Source organism: Argiope bruennichi, chromosome X1 (assembly GCF_947563725.1).
Source record: "Argiope bruennichi chromosome X1, qqArgBrue1.1, whole genome shotgun sequence".
In the NCBI taxonomy this organism is placed as follows: Eukaryota; Metazoa; Arthropoda; class Arachnida; order Araneae; family Araneidae; genus Argiope; species Argiope bruennichi.
This window is the reverse complement of record NC_079162.1, coordinates 133,930,331-133,953,395: the sequence shown is the minus strand read 5'-3', so window position 1 is coordinate 133,953,395 and position 23,065 is coordinate 133,930,331. Positions and strand designations below refer to the sequence as shown.

General features: G+C 29.6%; 1 protein-coding gene across 2 annotated transcripts in view; it reads right to left on the bottom strand.

Moving 5' to 3' along the window:
* The window catches only part of LOC129958127 (tyrosine-protein kinase Btk29A-like), a 115,299-nt gene that overhangs the window by 56,056 nt on the left and 36,178 nt on the right, over positions 1-23,065 (bottom strand). The window lies entirely within an intron of this gene.

The following is a 23,065-nucleotide window of genomic DNA, read 5'->3' as shown; positions in this document are numbered from 1 at the left end:
GCCAGCTCCGGCACTATCCTCATCTTTCAACCGTTGTTCAAAATGACATAGTCTGTCCCAAGGTAATTTTAACTTTGCTTTAAAAAGGGATATTAATGTCAAGTACAATAATATATTATATCGTCAGAGTTGTGTTTGGCATCTCCTGAAGCGAGAGTCAAATCATTCTTCTTTTTCAGAATCCATTTGTTAGTTCAAAATTCCCTTCCTTTTCTCTTTTGGACTTTTCTTTAATATTTGTAAGATTGTGACAGATAAATCTTTGTGAAACTCTTTCCGGAGTGAATTCTTAGGAAGAGATCTGGTTTATGAGGCTGCATGCTAATATTTAAAGCAGAAAATAGAATTATAGGAATCAAACACAAATGAAGATAAATCTTGCAAGTTGTAATATGTTACAACTTCCCACATCTCATAGTTTCAGACATTTAAAAATTTTGAATTAGAAAAGATTTAAAGTAATTTTTAAAACTTTATGCATAGACAAAATAAGAAAGTAAAAATATTTCTGAAAAGATCAACTAATTTACCTTAAGTTAAAATTTACGAAATATTTTTTCCTCAATGAACTAGTAAGGCTAATACAATATCTCGCTTTTCTTAATCGGCTGGGCACTAATTGTGCTGACTCAATGGGGCTCGCCGTAAGAATCATGTTTAGAGACAATTCAGATTAAAACCATCGCATAAAGTGTGTGTTACTATTTGCCTCTGACGAAACAACACCTGGCTCCAGTACTCTAGAAAAGGGCAAAGACATCAAAAATTACTGAGTTAGAAATACAATTATTCGTCACATTTTACGATATAAAAACTTCAGTAGAAAAATTGACTTTACGGTAAGAGTACTTGTTCTGAAATTCATTATACAAAATTTCATGGGACTCTAAAATAAATCTTAAATAAAATTAAATAAATTCAACGAATTTTGATAAATTCATATTAAACTTCATTGTACTCTTGCTAATGATTGTAAATATTTCTTTATAGTCGATGAGAAAGTTTCTTTTTTGCGCAAACGAATGAATTGTTTTACAGTACAAGAGTCATTTCTGTATCTGTCATCATATTTCTACATTCTCTAATGAAACAAACGAATCGATCATCAATAAAGTAAAACGAATCGTTGTAAAAGAGCGTTAGATCGACTTTTATTACATAGTCACTTCAATCATAATGCATGATCAATGAGTTAAGTCAAAAGCATTCCAATACTTGATCAAGTGCGAAATGCGGCATTCGTAGCATCGCATGTCGATTCAGAAATGACTCTGAGATCTTGCCTAGTTGCCTGGGATGTCAAAATTAAACACGATTGAAATATTGAAGCTATCGTTGTCTCATCAGTTATGAAAGACATTCAAATGATATTTTTCAGGAAGAATCCAGGAATTCACCCTCGTTTGAAGAAATTAAAAAATGCTGTAAAAAGGCACAACTTATGATGTATTCACAAAACAGTTTACTCAATCGTGTGCATTAAACTAATCGTAGAAGTGCAACACTTTGTGTCATTTGCTTTACATGTTGGATGATCATCAGCTATATAAAGCAATACAGATCTGTAATTGCATACATAAATGTATCAAGCAAATTATGAGAGTTCTAAGAAAGTAGTTTTAGGAAACAAATGTTATTTTTATCTTTTAACGGACCGTTCCTTTTGAATATATTCGAACTAAAGGTAATGTATTGACATTATCTTAATATGAAATTAAGAAAAAAATGAATGACAGACGAATTTGATTTTAAATCTTTCCAATTAGCTAAATATTATTGTTTTTTAATTGCTTACAGGCATTGAAAGATACTTCAACAATTTTTAAAATCTGAGGTAAATAGTATCAAAGACAGTTTTGGGTATATTTTGCATTAAAAACATTAAATAACTATTTCCCATCAAAACATTTTCCAAAATTGTCTTCCAGAGCACTACGAAACATTTTCTCTTAATTCCAGTATTAACCTTTTCATTGTGACAGCAACTCGCATTAATTCTGTGTAACCTGGTTAATTCTGTAATTACCGACCTGAAGAAATTCAGTTCGGTTTTTCAAATTTTGATGCGTCAATTTATGATATACAGATCAAAAAATTACATAATTTATAAGCGGTAAAAAAATTTGTTTACTAAAAATTAATTTATGTTAAAAAGTAGTCTGAAATTATTTATTTCTTTTGGAATTTGTTAATAAAACGAAGTTATATTAACAAATACCAATAAATTAAGACAACGGAATTCCATTTAATTATATTTTAGAACCTCCACCCTTTGCCGACTAATGGCATTTTTTTGTGATTTCATGTAATCCGAATTTAGAGAATCCACAGATGTATAAAACAGTAATGTGAATGAGTTGCACATCTATATAAAAATGCTGCCTTTTTAGAACTGCATCTAAAATGTTGATTTGTGGAAATACTAGTATTGCACTAACAGGAAAGAGAATAGGCATACAACAAACGCAATTTTACCGTTTTCGCGGAGACAATAATTTCTTTTTATAAATAATTCATTTTTTTTCAACAAATTTTCAGTACGTATTTCGCGGAAAGAGAACTAAAATTTCTGTCTTTAACGCTATTGATGTGCAGAGTCACATTCGATTATCCTTTGAAATATTGCCGACTAATGACTCAGGAAAGAATGTCACTCACTCTTTGCCACGTCTCTCTCTCTTTACACCATTGAAGCACTGGCGGATTTTGACAACTGGAGGCCACAGGCGCGAAATTATTCTGAAGTCCCATTATAGATAAATTGTTTGATGATTAGAAAGTATTGTAAACTGAACTTATTCGCGCTTTGAAATTCAACATTAGACTTATTTTATTTATGTGATATATATATCAAATAAATAAAGTTTTTTCTCTTTAATTTTATTTTTTTTATTCTTTTTTTTTTTTGTTTTTTTGTTTTTGATAAGGGTAAAGGGATAGTGATTTCTTTCTGTCTTTGTGTATTCTCTAAATGGGTTGGACATTACAAAGTCCAAGCATTCAAATTTTGAAATTGAAAAATTACTCTTGATAAATGCATCATTTTTTTAAAAGTTTTTTTCAAAAAACAACTTATTCAATTTAAAAAAATTAGTTTCTGCTCATCAATCCACTATTTTTTATGAGCTATAACGAGATTTATTATAAACGGAGAATTATTAAGGGAAAATATTCCTAATAATATTTTTTTCGAATTGGAATAAATAGTTTAAATGTTCGTTGTTCCATAGACTAAATGGAATGTTTTATTCAATTTCATATTTATATTTTAATTTCTTAGTAAAAATGCATAATAAAATAATTAGTATATTTAAACTTACTTAAATTAATTCATATTTAATTTATTTTAAATTTAACTTATTAAATTTATTACTATTAAAAATTAAAATTATTTAATAGACTAAATTAATTATATAAAAATTGATTATATATTATTGATATGATAACTGATTATAAATTAATTATATAATATTTTAAAATTTTTCAATAAGAGATTTTAAATAAAAAATTTTAGAACAAATTGAAGCCTCAAATATTTTATTTTCAACAAAATAGTAAAAAGATTCATAAACTTGTTAAAACGGTTTAAATACTCCTTAATTATAAGATTGGATATTTTTAAAATTAAAAACAGTATTATGTTATATAATTATAAAACAAATCATACTTTATATTTATATCTTTTATTATTATATTATGAGAAATTTCATATTGCAACTTTTCTCAATTTGTTTTTTATATATTCAGTTAAACTATTTTGGAAATCAACTTTTTAATACATCATGCTAATTGGCCATAATAGCCGGAAAGTTCAGGGATTTTTGAATTATCAACAATCTATAGCAGTTTTTTAGCAGCTTCAGTTTCTTGAAACTTCATTCTCTGCTTGCATTTGTGACCATTAGCCATCTGAAAACATAGCCATTAAATTCGGAAAAGTTGATTGTAACATATTATCATACATCAGTTCATAAGAATTTGTTCAAGTACTGCAGGTACTGTTTTTCTTTACTTGTTACAAGAAATTGTGACATGAAGAATTTAAAATGTACCATTTAATTACCAAATTCAGATTCGATATTCTATGAATAATGTTCTTAACATTTTTGATCAGCTTCCTTAATTTCGAGGTTGGTTTTACTTTGGAAAATTAACTAAAAATCCAAATATTGAATTTACTGTACACTTCAAAATGGCACGGAAGTCCTGAGCATAGAATACCTTGGTTTTAATTAGACACTTAGTTTTTCCTTTCCTCTAAATAATACATCTTACATACTACCATCCTCGAAATGTTTTTTTTTTTCATTTGCTTTCGTCTCATAATTATCAAGTATTGCTAGTAATATAAATACACCGTCTCAGTTTTCACCATTTACTATTACATCACAAATTCTCCTACCAGAAGCAGAAAAGAAATCGATTCTTCGCCTTTATTTAGAGCAATCTTAAAATTGATTTTAAAAAATTTAAGTACAGCACTATAGAAATATTGAAATTATTACTTCAAAATTTGATTGATTAGCTTGCATGTTTATGTAAAATTCTACGGTTATCAATTCAAAAAGATTAAAAATAAAATAGAACGTTTAAAACTGATTATCCTTATGGTTACCAGAGATATCATATGTTATTTTGATTATAGTTTTAACAGCGGAAACATTAGAAGATATACTTATAAATATAGCAAATGGCAAATATTTCGAGACTAAGGAAATTTTAGATAGGTTAACAAAGCTTTAACTTGCAAAATTTTAAATAATATAATCGAAAAGCATAATATTTCATACCAATTTAAGGTTATTATTGACTTGTTAGCAATGTGTTCTGTTCTGGCTACTAAAATAATAACTAATTATTCTAAACAATCGTTTTGAAAGAATCATTGGAATTTAATTTATTAGAAGGAGGAAAGATTTAATATCAAATGAATAAGAAATGAATAAAAATTTGCTGATTTATTTTAAAATCTCACTCATTGTTTTATTGACCGTGTGGGAAAGAGTAAAATGATATTACTTCTGTCAGTGAAAATTGTTATAATAGACAAGAAATTATTTCGTCATAAATATAAAATTATTTCGTAATCCAACTCAAACTGAATTTCTATTTCTTCAGTTCACGACAGTCAAGTAGAATAAATAATATTTTTTTGTCATGAATGTTTAATGATTAATTAACTATCAAATAATTTATATTTGCTAAACTTTCTTAGAAATATTTCAAAAAATAACAATTTAATAAACAAATATTTAATACTACAGAGCTTAAAACAACAAGAATTTTGCTCGCCTCTTTCAAAGCAAGTTTTATTTTAGTTGTGCAAATTGCAGTATTTTTCAATATCTCGAAATGGCTTCGATTAAAAAAAAAGCCTTTGTTCTTTTCCTTCTCTTGAAGTGTTGGTAATAGTTATAGACATTTGACGAATGAGAGTTGAAAGGAACTAAACAACTGCATTTCACTCGGACATAAATTAATGAGATTCAGCCCCCGGCCCTTTTCTGTGAGTCAACCTACTTTAGTTTCCTTTTGCACAAATGTGGAGGCAGAATCAAATTTCAAGACCCTTCCAGCTGGTTCCAGTGTAGAAAGAAGAAATAGCTCTTCTTGCTTCAATAGCTTATTGGCAATTCTTATGAAAATAGTTATCAAGATTTTATTCGAGAAATGCTTTTACTTAGAAGAAAAAACGTCCAGAAAAATCAGAACTATATAGATCTTTTCTAATGTTATGCATACCAAAAAGGCTTTAAATTTTGACACAGAATGATTAAAAACTATATGCAGTTCCGTAAAAATATTTCTTTTTAAGGATGCAATTTTTAAGAAGCATTTGGTGTATTTCCATAATATTTAATTCAGACAAATCTAAAAAAATTCATATTTTCCACAACATAAAAAAAAAGTTACGTATTTTTTCCTCGTATTTTCATACTTATTTTTTTTCTCTTGAAGAAATGAAGTGTTTGTGTTAAATTATGTGACAGTTCTGAAATTTACGGAAACAATTTATAATTTGAATATTGTAATTACTTACATAACATGTATTGATCTATAACGTATATCTATATTTAAAGAAACTAATACTTTAAAATTTCTGAAATTAAGATGTTTCATTTTTTAAATGTAACTCATTATTCTCTCAAAAATTCTTTTCTGAATCTAAATACTATTTGCAGAAATTGAAAGAAAAAAATTCTTAAACTAGTTGGGGAGAACAAAAGAAACTAATTTATTCAAATAAATAAATATACGACACAGAGAAAAGATTGAAGGAACGGCTTTTAAGTGTCAATAATTTGGCTTTAATTAATATTAGTAATATCATACCCTTTTCTCCGTGAAGGGAGAAAAGGATGTAACATTGGCATTTCTGGTAAAAGAAGCCCCCCCCCCCTCCTCTATTTTATGATTGAGAAGAATTGTTGACTTGTGAAGCAATTAGCGAACAAAGGCAAATTGAACCTCTTTGATCTGGAAACAAATTTGAATTTAATAAATCCTAAGAGAAATATTCTGAAATTTGAACGAAAGTTGATTTGAATTAGAATGCGTTCGAGTACATCGTCCTTGTAAATCAAAATAAGATGCCTGTTTGGTCCAGAAAAAAAAAACATTTAGATGATCATCTCGGTACGCCATATCTCACTCGGTTAATAATAAGATTCGAATAATATCATTTTGCTAATCATATTGCAACTTATTTAGAACAAATAGTTTTGTTATACTGATTTTTTTCCAATATTTATTATTTTTTTACATTCTGGAAATTTTCCGAACATCACTGTTTGAAATTATTTATTGATGTGGGTTTTTTTTGTTGTTGACATTTCATTTTGCGTTTCTGTTTATGCTTATTTCCCCTTACGTTTAGCTTGACTCCTTTCATTCGTATCTTCCTTCCTTTCCTTTATTTATTTTTATTGCTTATAAAGTATTTTATTGCTTATAAACATTTGGGAGAACTAGCCTACAATGCAAAAAAAAGACCTCTATCTCAGCAATGGGATATAGATTTTTAGACCCCTCCCCCCAAAGTCTCGAGTCACGAGACGATGGCCACCAACGCCAGGGGCGGGAAACCTCCGCTGCATTGAAAATCAATCTATTTTATCACAATTGATGGCAAGTGTCATGATGCTGATACGATGATAAGCTTGTGTTTACCAATAAGCTGAAAGGATCAACCATTCTAACCAGTCAGAAGCTATAATGCTTCAACAAAATTATGGAACGAAAATAAAAGATCTGATCTTTAAAAAAGAACGTTTAAGAATGATACAAAAAACAGCTGGAATTACTCATCATCTGTATTAAGTGAGGTGGATAATTATCCGTGAAGTAAGAAACATCAATGTAGGAAAAAGTCTTATCCGTAGGCTAAACTATTTATTTGTCTGAAAAGTGACTTTGTCGTCTGAAAAAAGTACTTTGTCCTCGGAGAGTTTTGCTGCAAATTTAACAAAACAGCCAACATCGTACTTACCATCAACTGTGATGAAATCGTTTGCATTAATAATGCGCAGACATGACCTTCGCCCAATCACCCATGTTTTCCTAGTACTTATTTCAGGTAGCCACACAACATATAACACTGAGAACGGTGGTTAATTAAATATGGCGAGAACAATCTAGAACTCCCTCGCCAAAGCGCCACACCACACTAAACCTCTGAGTTTGGTACACCAACTTATATATATGCGTATAAAATTACATATTTTTGCATAGAATCTTTATTTTGATAACATATTTGACTATGTGTCTTCTCTCAGAAGACAGACAAACATTTTTTGAAAAATTGAAAAACCATTACAATTTTATTTATTTTGTGCAAACGTTAAAGCTCTACAACGTTTCTGATTTGGCGTTTTTAGATTTCAATGTATGGTTTCTGAGTAATTTAGGAAAAAGTGAAAATACACTTGAATTCAGTTTATTTTTTCCCGTTTAGAAGCAAAAATGCACTCCTCATTAGAGACAAAAACTTGGGACAAACAAACTGGACCTTTCTTTAAGTGATTAAGTCAAAATATAATAAAACTTTTATCAATTTTTTTCTTCTCGATGTAAAATATCCTGTCACATCTTACGCTCAGATTTCTAAAAGTCAGTATTTACCTCAAAAAAAAAAAAAAAAGACGCGCACAACAGAATATCGGGAACTTTTCAGTTATCATTTAAAAGGATATAAATAACAACTCTCTAAAAAAAAATTGAATTTTTTGCTTGAAATTTTTCCAAAGAAAATAGTCTTTTTATCTTTCTGCAAGGAATAGGAACTTATTTTTCATTTCGAATTTCTGGAATTTTTAAAGAAGTTTATTTTTTGTTAAAAGTTTTTTTTTTATATTTTGACAAAAAAAAAAAAACGATTTGTTATTCTAAACATTGCATTAGGTAAATTAGCGTATTGTCTTTCTTGGATTTTATCAGATATTTATACATAAAGTAAAATGTTCAAATTAAACAGCTGTATTTATATTTTATCTCTAATTCTATAAAATACCCCAATTTCATACATTACATATCCAATTGTTATTTGAATAAGATGTTTTTAAGTAAAAAATTATAAACAAAATTTCATTCTTAGCTTAAAATTAGAAATCAACTGAAATATTAGATTTAGGAACTTTTAATATATGTTTCTGTTCTTCAAAATAATAAGTTACCCTTAAAAACCCTTACCCTTTGCATTTTGTGTTGCTTTTATCGTTTCATTTCAAGTTTCGATATGTTAAATTTATTTTCCATTTGCGTACAAAATTTTACATCTCTTCATGCTTTGTAACTTGTTTTATTTATTTTTATTTTATTTTTCATTTGCATACAAAATTTTAAAATTCCTTTTGCTTTGTAATTTGCTTTATTTATTTTTATTTTATTTTTCATTTGCATACAAAATTTTAAAATTCCTTTTGCTTTGTAATTTGCTTTATTTATTTTTATTTTATTTTCCATTTGCATACAAAATTTAAAAATCCCTTATGCTTTGCAATTTGCTATGATCCACTCTATTTCACAAAAAGGGAACCAAATAATAATAATCATTGAATCAACTTTCATTGGGTCGAATATATTTCATTAAAAATATGGATTCCCCTGACAGACACTTCTAATTTTGAAACTAACAATTGACTGTTTGATAACAAAAACTGATTCTTCGAGAATGTGACTGCTTTTCTACATTCGTAAGGTAAAGTTCATTTCCAACTTCTGACTTCCAACGACATTTGAATCGAATCTCAGATGAAGAAGGTCGAATGCACGAGATCCGGCAGGTAGAAACGAGTTCTTGAGATGAAATGAATTCGCGTGATCATTATTTCATTTTTTGTTATGCGGGAAGAGTAAAAGGTTTTACTCATTATGCATGTTTCCTTTTATTTGCTTTTAATCATCTAGTCATTATGCTGAAAATAATAGTTGTTGATATCCCATATAAACAACGTAAATTACAAAGTTTGGTGATATATGACTTAATTACTATTTCTGATTCCAAACTAGATATATATTGCATTATTCATCTTATTTTTTGTTCACTTTTATCTTAACAACCTTCAGCGTCATACTTCACTACGAAACGAAACATTCCCAAATGATGTGTTCTTCGTAAATTTATAACCTTTTGATTCAGTTGATATAAGGTTATATTTATAACACTCTTGGGAGCGCTTTAAGTGTGCTCATCTTTATTTCAGTCATTCAATTTGCATGATGAAATAATGTGTTCTGTTGTTTATTAAATCTATTTAGCAAATGCTATGGGTTTAGAGTTGTAAAATACATACATTCAATATCTCTTCAGTGGAAGCAAATTTATAAATAGAGAAATATTTGAGAACCAGTAAGTGAAAAGTTATATTATGCTGTTATTCGAACCACGATTCATATCGACAACACGAATGTAAACTACCGAATACATAAAATGGATTCGATACTTAGAGGTAGAAAATGAATGACAAGCTATAAGTATATTGCATTTACAATTCCCGTGATTTGTAAAGAGAATTCACATTCAAAATGTTAAGCATCATTTCTGAAGAAACTCATAGAGGGTGGAATTAAAAAAAAAGATGACTTTTCGCATTCGTTCATTTACATTTGCATCCAAGATAGAGAGCAACTATTTTAAAGAAGGAGAAATTTGAAAATCAGTTAAAACCATTTGAAGTTTACGTTTTTTTCCAAGGAATTGCACTGATTTTTATTTTATTTCAATCTGTATGAGTAATTTCTTTTTAAATTTGCCCTTTGAACGTAGATGTCGTCTTTAATGGGCACCAAATGTTTCATTTCTCCATAGACATCGTTGCCGAAAAAAAAAGAAAGAAGCATTTGGACACGCTCATTCAGTATTTCTGAATAAATTTCTTTTAATGAAAAAATTATTTAATATTTCTCATGAAATTTTAATAACTAAACACTTTTTAATTCGTCATAAAGAGAGTAAAAGTACTTTCCTCATAAATTATACGAAGCAAGCATGTCATACCTAGCAATGCAAAATCTAATTAAACTACAAGTCTTTTAATATATCAAATTTATAATGCCATGATTTTACATTTATAAATACAGATATTACACAGATAAATGTTTTATTTTTGCATTTTTATCGATATCCTTTGTATATGCAGTTAACGTTTGTACAGTTAGATTAACGTCCTTTTTAGAAAGTATTATAAACAAGAGTTATTTTGGAACGGAACTTGGAAGTGGTCAGATGATGAGGATCCCATTGGGTCAATATTCTACTACATCACCATACGAGAAAAAGGACATTCGGTAGATGAAGGCATTCGACCTATATATATTAGGCGGCAGCTTGTTTCGAGCCGGCAACTCTGTCATTTTGAAGCTGCTACGAAGTTACATATCTCTTGGAATAGTTCTCTAAACATAGACTAATGTATTCAAAAAGTATCCAGAGAAAAATTATCAAAGACATAAAAATATTAAAAAAATTTGAAATGAATGCAACAAGACGCTCCAAACTTATGTTTAAAAAATAATATTTCAATTAAAAAATAAAGTTTCATATGTCGGTACACGAATTCAAAAGGAATGTAAATGTCAATTTGTGAAATGATCGTAAATTAAAACATATATAATCTAACTGAGTATATTTACACATATACTCAGCTATTTTACTTTTTTATTTCTATAGAGTTCCTATCCAGTGACATCAATTATATTAATCAAATACATTCATATTGACGAGGGAACTCCAAATGGTGAGATCTACATAAGATAGAAAAGATTCTCTATCGATATTTTTAAAAACAATACGGTTTGCGAAGTTATAAAATCTCAATGCTTAAAAGAAAATATTTGCCAACAACTTTTTTTACTTCAAAAAGTTTTCTTTTCTATAAGTATCACTTATTTATTTAGAATATTTAAAATATTCAGTTTTCTATCTCAAATCCATTCCATTCTTCTAAGCAAAATAAAAATAATATTTGACTTTTTATATTTCTGATGAGAGGAGGAAACTATTCCACTGTTAGTTCATTAAAGCTATTTGCAATGTCAATCGACTATGACGTTTTATAAAGATACAATTAAACCTTACGTCAGAGGGAAGTAACGCAGGTTTCCACTCTCGTAAACTTACTAATACTGGTTAGGTTTAGCATCGGCATGAGTCAAAAAAGGAACTTTTCTTACCTGACTGGTCTTCTGAAAGTGGTTTTACAAGTCAATCACGAAATATCGAGGACAGGTGAAACCTTTTTCGAAATTTGACTGGAAGCATCTGAACTTTAAGAAATCGAAATGAGATTATTCAACAACGTGTTTTAAAGATTTTTTTACCTGGAAACTGGATTTTTAAATTCTTCTATACAGAATAAAGAAGGGCTTCGAAAACTTTGTGGCAAGATAAAAAAAAAAAGACCTTAGATCACATTTGTAATCTAAAAAATTGTTATGATACTAAATATATATGTGCAATTCAAGCTTGAATTATTCTTGCCAGAAAAAAAACTGCCTAAATATTTCATTTTCGTTCAGATGTTTAAATGAAAACACACATACTCTTTTCATTTGGATGATGTCCATAAAAAAAGACCAACGATTCACAACAGAAAGTCCAGGTCTCTTCATTACAACGGGTTTTAGTTTCCTACGATTGGTCAGTTACATATTTTACATAATACAGCTATTACATATTTTGTAAAAATTTTTTATGCAGGTGTCTAGGATGTCTGCTATCACTTATTTTTTTTAAAGAAGTTGGTTGTGACGCCTATCTCTAGGGAGAACGTCTACTATTGAGTTAAATGAATAAATTTACAATTTCCTAGTTTTTCTCTGGGTAATGAGGGAAGTAAAATATACTTATAAGAGTTATCGACGCATCATCTGGTCTAGTAAAAACCAGATTCGGACTATAACTTTCTTTATTTTGGTGGATTTTCTGCGTGTTTTAGCTCATCGCTGCGAAGGGTGAATGTATGCTTTACCGTTTGTTTGAAGTAGTCTTTTATTGGGTTGCAAAGATCTTATTACTATATTGAAAAATGTTGAATGGAAATGGAAAGAAGATTGAAATGAATTGCTTCAGAAATAAATCTTGAAGATCAAAACCTTTTGTGAAAAATGATCGAATCAACTGAAAACTCGAACATTTTCAAAGAAGATGTTGAATCAATAAAGAAAATGGCTGCTTTAGTCATTAGAGAGAAAACGAGTCATGTTCAATCTCGAGATGTGCAAAAGAAAAACAATTATAACTGGAGTTAAAATTATCGAGAGCTCAAGCAGAAAATATCAATTGTGCAGCCATTAAATTACTTACTAAACAAGAAAATTGGCCTTTCTTTTCATCGTTAGAAAACCTTTAATTAAAAAAAATGTACGCAAAAAACTTAAAGTGGAGACCTTTCATCTTTTCAGATGACAGAACTTTCCTTAAACATGAATGCCCCTGATTTCGTGCAAAGTTAAATTTGTGAGCAACAATAGCAATAAGCAGCATTTGGTTTTGTTGAATACTGGTGCTTGTTATTTGATAGACGAATCAGGGAAGTAGATATGGTTGCGTTGCTTATCGAACTTCTGGAGTCGGGCGTTTTTCTTAAATAACGTAGAGATGTTAGGATTAAAGAAATAAAAAAAAATATTTTGATATCAAACGAGTTCTTGATGCGAAGTAAATCATAGTTTATTGTCACAATTGCAAATCAAAACAAAATCAATGATCGAACTTTAAACATTTTAGCTGTTCCTACATTAAAGAAAAATTAACAACTCCAGATAAATTCGAGGAACTTTTTAATAATTTCATAAACTCGAGAAGAAAATTTTAATATACCTAAACTAGTGGAGATGCTTGAAAGTGTAGAAGAATTTTATGAATTGCTGAAGTCAAGGAAAATTTCCATCTCGGAATCGAATCTTCTTCTTCAAAATGCAGTGTCTAGTTTCACTGTGTCAAGAAATATACCAAGAGAAAATAGGATTTCAATGAATTTATAAAATAAGACATACAGTGCTTAAAAATTATATTCATTATGGAGTCGATTTGTCAAAGAACCTCATTATATAGCCCTTAACTCGAATTTTATGCGCGAATATCGTGATTTAGGGCACATGTATGAGATTAATGAAATAGAGGAAAATAGTAGATCACATTATATCCTTCATTTAGGCATCTTATGCCCAGAACGTAAGACTAGTCCTTTTCGAGCAGTCCTAAGCTGACAGCTGAGGGAAATTTAATTAATGTTATTCAATACAATGGAGGTAATACGAGAAGACCCATTTTTGATTATATTTCGATTTATATTTTTGCCGTCACAGAGGATATAAAAATACATAGAATGATATTATTTCATCTACCTCAGAGACAACTTCAGAAAATGTTGAGGATGGACAATAACAATGATCCAGTAAAAACTTATAACCTTGCAATAGTGATATTCGGGACTAAAAGTGTGGCCCTTTTGACTAAGAGTACATTAAAATAATTCGCTGATGATAAAGGTCAAAAATTCCCTGCTGCAACAATGATTGATGACTTACTGTTCGGACGACAGAATGGAATTGCAAAAATGCCCCAAAGAGAATTAATGAACTTATTGTGTTGTGGAGGGATTCCTTGTACAAGTGGTTTGTAATAGTGCTGAAATTGCTGCAAATATTGAGCACTATCCTTCGACCAATTTGGAAGAGACTTAAGCTCTATGTATGGCCTGGTATTTTTTTTCTCTCAAAGATACCAATGAGGATTTTAGTGAGATAAAAGGTCAAGCACTGTCAATCATAATGTGTGTCTTCGATCCATTTGGAGTTTGAATCCAATGATTTCCAAAGTAAGATATTCTTCCCGAAGTTATGGTTGCAGAAACAAAACTTGGACGATCCTCTTCCTACAAAAGATGAATGGTATCAATTTTTAGCAGGTCATTAAAATGTCAATGACACTGAAGTTTACAGATGTATATTGTCTCCAAAACTACACTTGATCGAAATGCAAGGCTTTGCGGAAGCTAGTCAGGTTGTTAATTGTACTGAAATACCTAAATCAAAGAAAAGTGCAGCCGTTTTAATAATAAAATTAGTAACTTGAGTGATTTTTGAGCTTAAATTAGGTATAACCAACATATTTTTTATGATCCAAATCTATGATAGCGTTTCGTTGGCTATGAAAGAAAACTTTCTACTTAAAAACGTTTGTGGTTAATCGATTGTCAAGTATAAGAGAACTGAATAAAATTAATCAGTGGAAAAATTCTCCATGACATGAGAATACAGCTGAATTGATCTCTGAAGGTACAAATCTCGACGAGCTTTCCGACACTTCTCTTTAGTAGAATGGTCTTTATAGTTTCCAGCAGCTATTTTAAGAGAGAATCCAGCAACGGTCATTCAAAATTATTTTTCTAATGAATCTTTGAACTCAAATAATTCTAAATGTCTTTTTATTTTTTATTACGGTGTCAATAATTTTGTTCATCCTTTACTTAGTCTACAAATTATTGTAAAAAAATCCGCATTTTAAAATATATTTGAGAATTGTAAAATAAAAAGCGATAGGAAAGAGCATCCATGAGATTCTGATCAGTTAAAGGAATATGATTTGTTTATATTAATTATTTGTTTTTATTAATTACTAGGCGCCTTTGGCGACCAGCCGGTTTGTCAATCTTAATGCTCGTTAAAATTTTAATAATTAAATATTTTATGTAATTCCTACTTTAATAGCTTCTTCATCAAAATATTTTTAAACTTCAAAATTTGATAGTCATATAATTCACTCATAATATTATAAAGGCCTTCAGTCATAACGTAATATGTATCTCTCTAATTTTCTGTTAGCTCCCGTAGAATTTATGATTTAAATTAAAGTGGAAATGATTAATCTGAAATTAATATAATAATATTTTTTACTGAAACAAAGCATTTTTTTATAATATGATTACTGAAAATTGAGTCACTGAGCATTTAAACTTTATGTGCACTAAAGACCTTAATTTATGTAATGTCTCAAGAATTTTCAACAACATTTTCTCAGATTTATCATGAGCAGATCGATTAATTAACAATGTTTAATTTTAAATGCATCAAACACTAAGAAAATAAACAGAATCGTTTAAAATAATCGGTCGAAGACAGGTAAAAAAAAAAACTACTTAAAAAATGATGTACTTAAAACTATAAGCATATACAAAAAAATATATAACTAACATAAATACAATTTAATTACAAAAGCATACAACTAACCTAAAATTAATTTAAATGAAGTCCGCATCCATTGAAAATAGTTGTCAACAACCAGAACACAATGCGCATGCTTGAATTTTCGACGTCAGTTATGGTAACGCAAATGCGTGAATTTTTCTACGCCAATTGGGGTAACGCTATGCAGATTAGAAATTTTTAATTTCTTTTACTCTGTTTTATTTTAATTCAAAAGTATTTCAGAATGAATCTGAAAGATCGATTAATTAACAATGTTTAAATTTAAACGCATCAAACATTAAGAAAATAAACAGAATCGTTTGAAATAATCGATCGAAAAATGTAAAGCCTAGCCTCATTACTGTTGGGGAAACAAACTGAACCCTTACTCATTTGGCGGTGGGGAAAATGAAAAGATTTTTTTGGCGGGTAAGTTAGTTTTTAATTAATAATTAAAATTCTAATTAAAAATTCAAAAAAAGGGACCCCAGGTGCACATTCCCGACCTCCAAGGTATACATGTACCAAATATGGTAGTTGTAGGTCAAATGGTCTTTTCTTTAGAGAGCAAACACACACACACACGCACACATTGAGCTTTATTATAAGTATAGATTATTTTATTATATTAAAGCAGGTACAAGATGAATACTTTGCCAAAGAGGTTAGCTTTCTTATGTAAAAGGCTATGCCAAGAAGTAAAGATAGTCAGTTAAGAAATATGCATCCTTTCTTGATGACAGTCTTGTACAAGTTGGCAGAAGACAATGTAAGAGTGACTGTAGCACTGATAGAAAACGTCCCAATCTGTTACCATCGAAAAGTAGAATTGCCCGCTTAATATTTCAAAATTATCACAGAGTAAATCTGCATGTTGGTCGCACAATCCCTACTATTACATATATATAACAAAAATACTGGCCTTTAAACGGTCGAACAATTTTAGACGACAATGATGATGATACAGGTGTTGTACTGGCAGGATCCTTTTGCAGAATGTTTTTTGTTCCATAATACTGCGCCGAGGCTTAAGATTCATTAAGAAACATTACGGTAGCTTTATTCAGAAGCAACAAGTTAACAACAATTAAAAAGCAACAAGTACAAGGAATAAAATTAGAAATGGTTAGAAGCTAAAAAATATATAAGTGGTTAAAATAAAGTATACAGTTAAACACTCGCTTTTAAAAAAATGCAAAAATGTTGATTAGTGGTTTTTGTTCCATTATAACAATAAACAGATTGTTGGAATTAAAATGTTGGAGTTGCAATAATGTAAGAGCTGAAGAATCCATTAAAACATGTCTTCTCCCAACGACTGCAGGTTGGTGGAAATTATAAGAAAAATAAATATTTATGGAACAAATATTTTAACTCCCAATTCTTAACTGGGTTAATATGAAATCATATCTGTAGTTTAAAAAGTAAATACAAAGTATTATCAAAGATTTGACATTGTACGATTTATTTTCTGTACTTCCATTAATTTTGCCAATTTTGAAAAACCCAGTTTCGAATTTATGCCCGCACATCAGAATAAGGAAAAGGCTTCATACGAAGTTCGCTTGCAGATTTTGAAGCAGCATGGGCAGTCTAATTTCCCTGCATGCCATCAGCAGCAGGAGTCCAAGAAAATAAACTATCAAAAACATTCTGGAATAGAGTATAGTGTAGGAAGTGAGTCTTAAGTATGAACGATGATTTGGATTCGATCCAATGACAGCTTGTAGAAAACTCCAAGAATCAGAATGAATAACAACTTTTTGAATCCCTTATTTCTCACAGATTAAAGGACAAAGAGAATGGCAGTTACTTCAGCGTAATACTGTAAATGCAGAGGAAAGCGCATGATACTTCCGAATTACAATTTCATTGCCACAAATGAAAGCGTAACCCACATGGCTATAAGACTTCAAACTGTCTGTAAAAACCAACATATAATCACAAAACATTTGTTGATGAAAATTAAAAATGGGATTAAAAACTCATTTTTAAGAATCTGCTTTTAAGAAGTTTTGGCATGGAAACAGCGAAGAAATGTTAAATTTTAGCCACAGAAATGTGTGAAGGAAATTGTCAAATATATAGATGTTATGAAGGACATCAAGAATATGCATGTTCCCAATGGGGGATGCAAGAAATATGAGAAATTAATAAACGAAAATCACAATGATTTGTAAAGATTTACCCTAACGGATGAGAACATTCGCTTAAAACCTAGAAGAAGCAGCCAATAGAGAACATATTCTATCTTCTTAATAGTGATGGTTCGTGAATCTCAACATGTAAACTGCTGATTGGAGAAGTTGTGAAAGCACCACAGCAAAAACATTCATTCAGACGTGAGTATTAGGAAGGTAGTTTTGAACTAGTCTTTGATTAGATCTGTTGATCTGATATGATCTTAATTTATCTAGTCTTTAATTAATCTTAATTATCTAATTGGGATCTGATGCTTCAGTGAAAAAACGAGTAAAAGGCAGGTGCGATCTGTTAGCTTTTAAACTGTATTGAACAAAACAGGTCGTATGTTAAGCAGTCACAGACACTTTTTCTGTAGATGAGAAATATGAGGAAAGAAAGTCAGACGTTTGTCAAATATGACACCAAGGAATTTATGCTGTTCTTTGACAGTTAGTGGTACATCAATAGGAGACACCTGGCTCTGAAATGCATAAGTGTACAAACACGATTTTCTGAGTTGAAAACGAAAATCCGTTGTGATTAGATCAAGCCACTATATTATTAAATAATGTCTGCAATTGTCTTTCAATGAAAAGCCGGTTTCTTTCACAGCAAGAGATATGTATATCATCAACAGAGATATTTTTATTCATAGTAAGTGATAGGATTTGATTTATTTTTTAAATTAACAAGGTAACGCTAAAAATGGTATTTCGAAACATACACACCCTTCTTGGAATGCACATTGGTATAAATAATCCCCAAATGCACAATCTTTCGACTAAGAAATTTTCAATAAAACAGGTCACTTTTCATGGAAGTTAAAATCATAAAGGTCATTTAGAATACTATATCACCAGGTTTCTCCATAAGCTTTCTCTATGTCAAAATAAATATAAATTAAGCGATTTTGTCAAACATATGCTTTTCTTATATTAGTAGTAGAATATTCTTTTCAAAAAAAAAAAATTCTTGAAAAGGCGAAAGTAGCATATGTTTTCATAAACACAAGGCACGATCTTTCAAAATTCTAGCGGAAAAGACATTATGTAAAATAAATTTGATACAAAAACGGTTTTTAAAGACATAATTTTGTAAATTTATTTTAAAAAGATAATTTTTTAAATAATTCCTTTAACTTTTAGTCTTTTATTTTAATGAAGACTGAACTCTTGATGATTCGACTCTTTCATTAATTCATCATTTTAAAGGTTGTAGAATCTTGAAATCATTTTTTTTATCTTAAAATAACTATCAGATTGCACTACTCGTACGGAATTAAAATTTCATTTCATTGATAATTTACCTTATCACTAAGCTCTGAAAATGTTCAAGTATTGTATTACCACTGAGAATATATAAGTACTGAAAGTTGAAACACCTAGCATGTCGGATAACGGATGATAAATCGATTACAAACTCCATCTTCATACACATGAAGCAGGTGAAGTGAAATAAAAGTGTATAATAAGACAGAAAAGATTATTTCTCTCAAAAAGATATGATTTATAAATAAAACATAACTATAATACATAAAAGGGTGGTTCTCAAAAGAATAACATATAAACATTATAAAATATTAACTTAAAAAAACCTGATATCTAATAAAATCATAATTCCTGATATTTAAATACAAATATAGTCTACTTTATATTAAAAGTATTAAACATGCATCTTTAAAATTGGTTCAAAACTTTTTTCTCTTATCATTTGAAATAGTGAAAATAGTGACAATACAACCAATCAATAATGGAGTTCCATATTATAGATGCATGACAATTTAAAATTAATAATAGGGCCTTCATGAAATAATGGGCCAAGGAATTTTCCCATTTCAAGTTTTGTACCACATATAAAGAGAAAATCTCCTTTAGTGGTTTGGTTCATACAAAAAAAAAGTGTCATTTCAATCATAATCTTAGAGAACTCTCCACATAAACTAGCAATCATTTGCATAAAGAATAAATAAAATTCGAATGAAAGCTGGATATTATGCACCATCACATCTTCAGGATTTGTTACGCGATAGCTTGCTCATAGATCCTTAGAGTCACAAATATACATACTAGTTTTTCTCAGAATCTTTTTTTTCCTGTTCCAGTATTAAAAAAGTATGTTTCGGTGGAGTATTACAATTATGAATAAGCAAATTGAAAAAAAATGCCTCATTTTGGAATATTTTGTTGAAATAAATCGGAATAGAATGAATGTCACATGTTTTTAAAAACTGTATTCATTTATTTAACCTGGACATATCTGACCTTAACAAAGTACCGTTTTCTCTACATTTTGAATAACCTTTTTGAGTAAGGAAAAAGAGCACTTTATCTTTTTAGATTTTGACAGTAATAACGTGAAACAGTAAAACAATTACTGCATGAAAATTTTCCTTTGAATTTCCACTTTACAAACTTGAGTGAACATGGACTGTGAAATTCCAAAGTATTCTTAAGGCTGCTGTTTTAGACTTATTGGTATATTTAATTATTATTTAACTTGTAAAAAATGAATCCATTAAAAATGAAATAAAACTCATTAGAAACAGAATGTTCATAAAATAAACTCCTGTATTTGAAGGCATCTGTAGTTGAAACTAATGAACGGAATTAAACTGAATACCATATACTGACTATCATAGGTCAGGGAGACGAAGACAAGAAAGAAAGTTTTTAAAAAACGAATTATACTAAACAAATTTTTAAAAAATTACAATGCATACAGAAAAAAATTTAGGAAGGTAATCGATTCGGCGTTATCGGAACTAAAATGTCGAAATCAGAAATTACAAGAAACGTTCGAAAGTTGGATTATGTAAAATTCCATCGATGTTCAAGTGATGAAAAAAATGTACAAACAGAAATGAATAATATGAAATACGAAATTCACAGAAAATATTCTTTTAATCAGAAAACATAATTAATCAACATTATTAATCATCATTGTGCTGATCTTACCTTTCTGTATGCAATACAAATTGCACTATCAATTTTTTTCTCCCTTTCCCTTCTTGTGCCTTCCAGAGACTGCACATGACATTTGGTTTCATTCCATTCAATCAGCAGACGTCGAAGAAAATTTTTTTATGGCCATATGTAGATTAATAATTAAAACAATGCCAATAGAAGTACAATGTTAATAATGTGAAAAAAACGAATGCTTCCAACATAAAGTATATTTAAAAAATCAGGAAAAACTTGAGAATTGATAAATAATTAAGAAACAAAATTACCAAACAGAAGGATAAAAAAAATATTTCAATCAATTAATATTTTTTTATTATTTCCACTGAGATAGGAATATTATATGATGCTTTGTAGACGCCTATCTCTAGGGAGAACGTCTACTATTGAGTTAAATGAATAAATTTACAATTTCCTAGTTTTTCTCTGGGTAATGAGGGAAGTAAAATATACTTATAAGAGTTATCGACGCATCATCTGGTCTAGTAAAAACCAGATTCGGACTATAACTTTCTTTATTTTGGTGGATTTTCTGCGTGTTTTAGCTCATCGCTGCGAAGGGTGAATGTATGCTTTACCGTTTGTTTGAAGTAGTCTTTTATTGGGTTGCAAAGATCTTATTACTATATTGAAAAATGTTGAATGGAAATGGAAAGAAGATTGAAATGAATTGCTTCAGAAATAAATCTTGAAGATCAAAACCTTTTGTGAAAAATGATCGAATCAACTGAAAACTCGAACATTTTCAAAGAAGATGTTGAATCAATAAAGAAAATGGCTGCTTTAGTCATTAGAGAGAAAACGAGTCATGTTCAATCTCGAGATGTGCAAAAGAAAAACAATTATAACTGGAGTTAAAATTATCGAGAGCTCAAGCAGAAAATATCAATTGTGCAGCCATTCAATTACTTACTAAACAAGAAAATTGGCCTTTCTTTTCATCGTTAGAAAACCTTTAATTAAAAAAAATGTACGCAAAAAACTTAAAGTGGAGACCTTTCATCTTTTCAGATGACAGAACTTTCCTTAAACATGAATGCCCCTGATTTCGTGCAAAGTTAAATTTGTGAGCAACAATAGCAATAAGCAGCATTTGGTTTTGTTGAATACTGGTGCTTGTTATTTGATAGACGAATCAGGGAAGTAGATATGGTTGCGTTGCTTATCGAACTTCTGGAGTCGGGCGTTTTTCTTAAATAACGTAGAGATGTTAGGATTAAAGAAATAAAAAAAAATATTTTGATATCAAACGAGTTCTTGATGCGAAGTAAATCATAGTTTATTGTCACAATTGCAAATCAAAACAAAATCAATGATCGAACTTTAAACATTTTAGCTGTTCCTACATTAAAGAAAAATTAACAACTCCAGATAAATTCGAGGAACTTTTTAATAATTTCATAAACTCGAGAAGAAAATTTTAATATACCTAAACTAGTGGAGATGCTTGAAAGTGTAGAAGAATTTTATGAATTGCTGAAGTCAAGGAAAATTTCCATCTCGGAATCGAATCTTCTTCTTCAAAATGCAGTGTCTAGTTTCACTGTGTCAAGAAATATACCAAGAGAAAATAGGATTTCAATGAATTTATAAAATAAGACATACAGTGCTTAAAAATTATATTCATTATGGAGTCGATTTGTCAAAGAACCTCATTATATAGCCCTTAACTCGAATTTTATGCGCGAATATCGTGATTTAGGGCACATGTATGAGATTAATGAAATAGAGGAAAATAGTAGATCACATTATATCCTTCATTTAGGCATCTTATGCCCAGAACGTAAGACTAGTCCTTTTCGAGCAGTCCTAAGCTGACAGCTGAGGGAAATTTAATTAATGTTATTCAATACAATGGAGGTAATACGAGAAGACCCATTTTTGATTATATTTCGATTTATATTTTTGCCGTCACAGAGGATATAAAAATACATAGAATGATATTATTTCATCTACCTCAGAGACAACTTCAGAAAATGTTGAGGATGGACAATAACAATGATCCAGTAAAAACTTATAACCTTGCAATAGTGATATTCGGGACTAAAAGTGTGGCCCTTTTGACTAAGAGTACATTAAAATAATTCGCTGATGATAAAGGTCAAAAATTCCCTGCTGCAACAATGATTGATGACTTACTGTTCGGACGACAGAATGGAATTGCAAAAATGCCCCAAAGAGAATTAATGAACTTATTGTGTTGTGGAGGGATTCCTTGTACAAGTGGTTTGTAA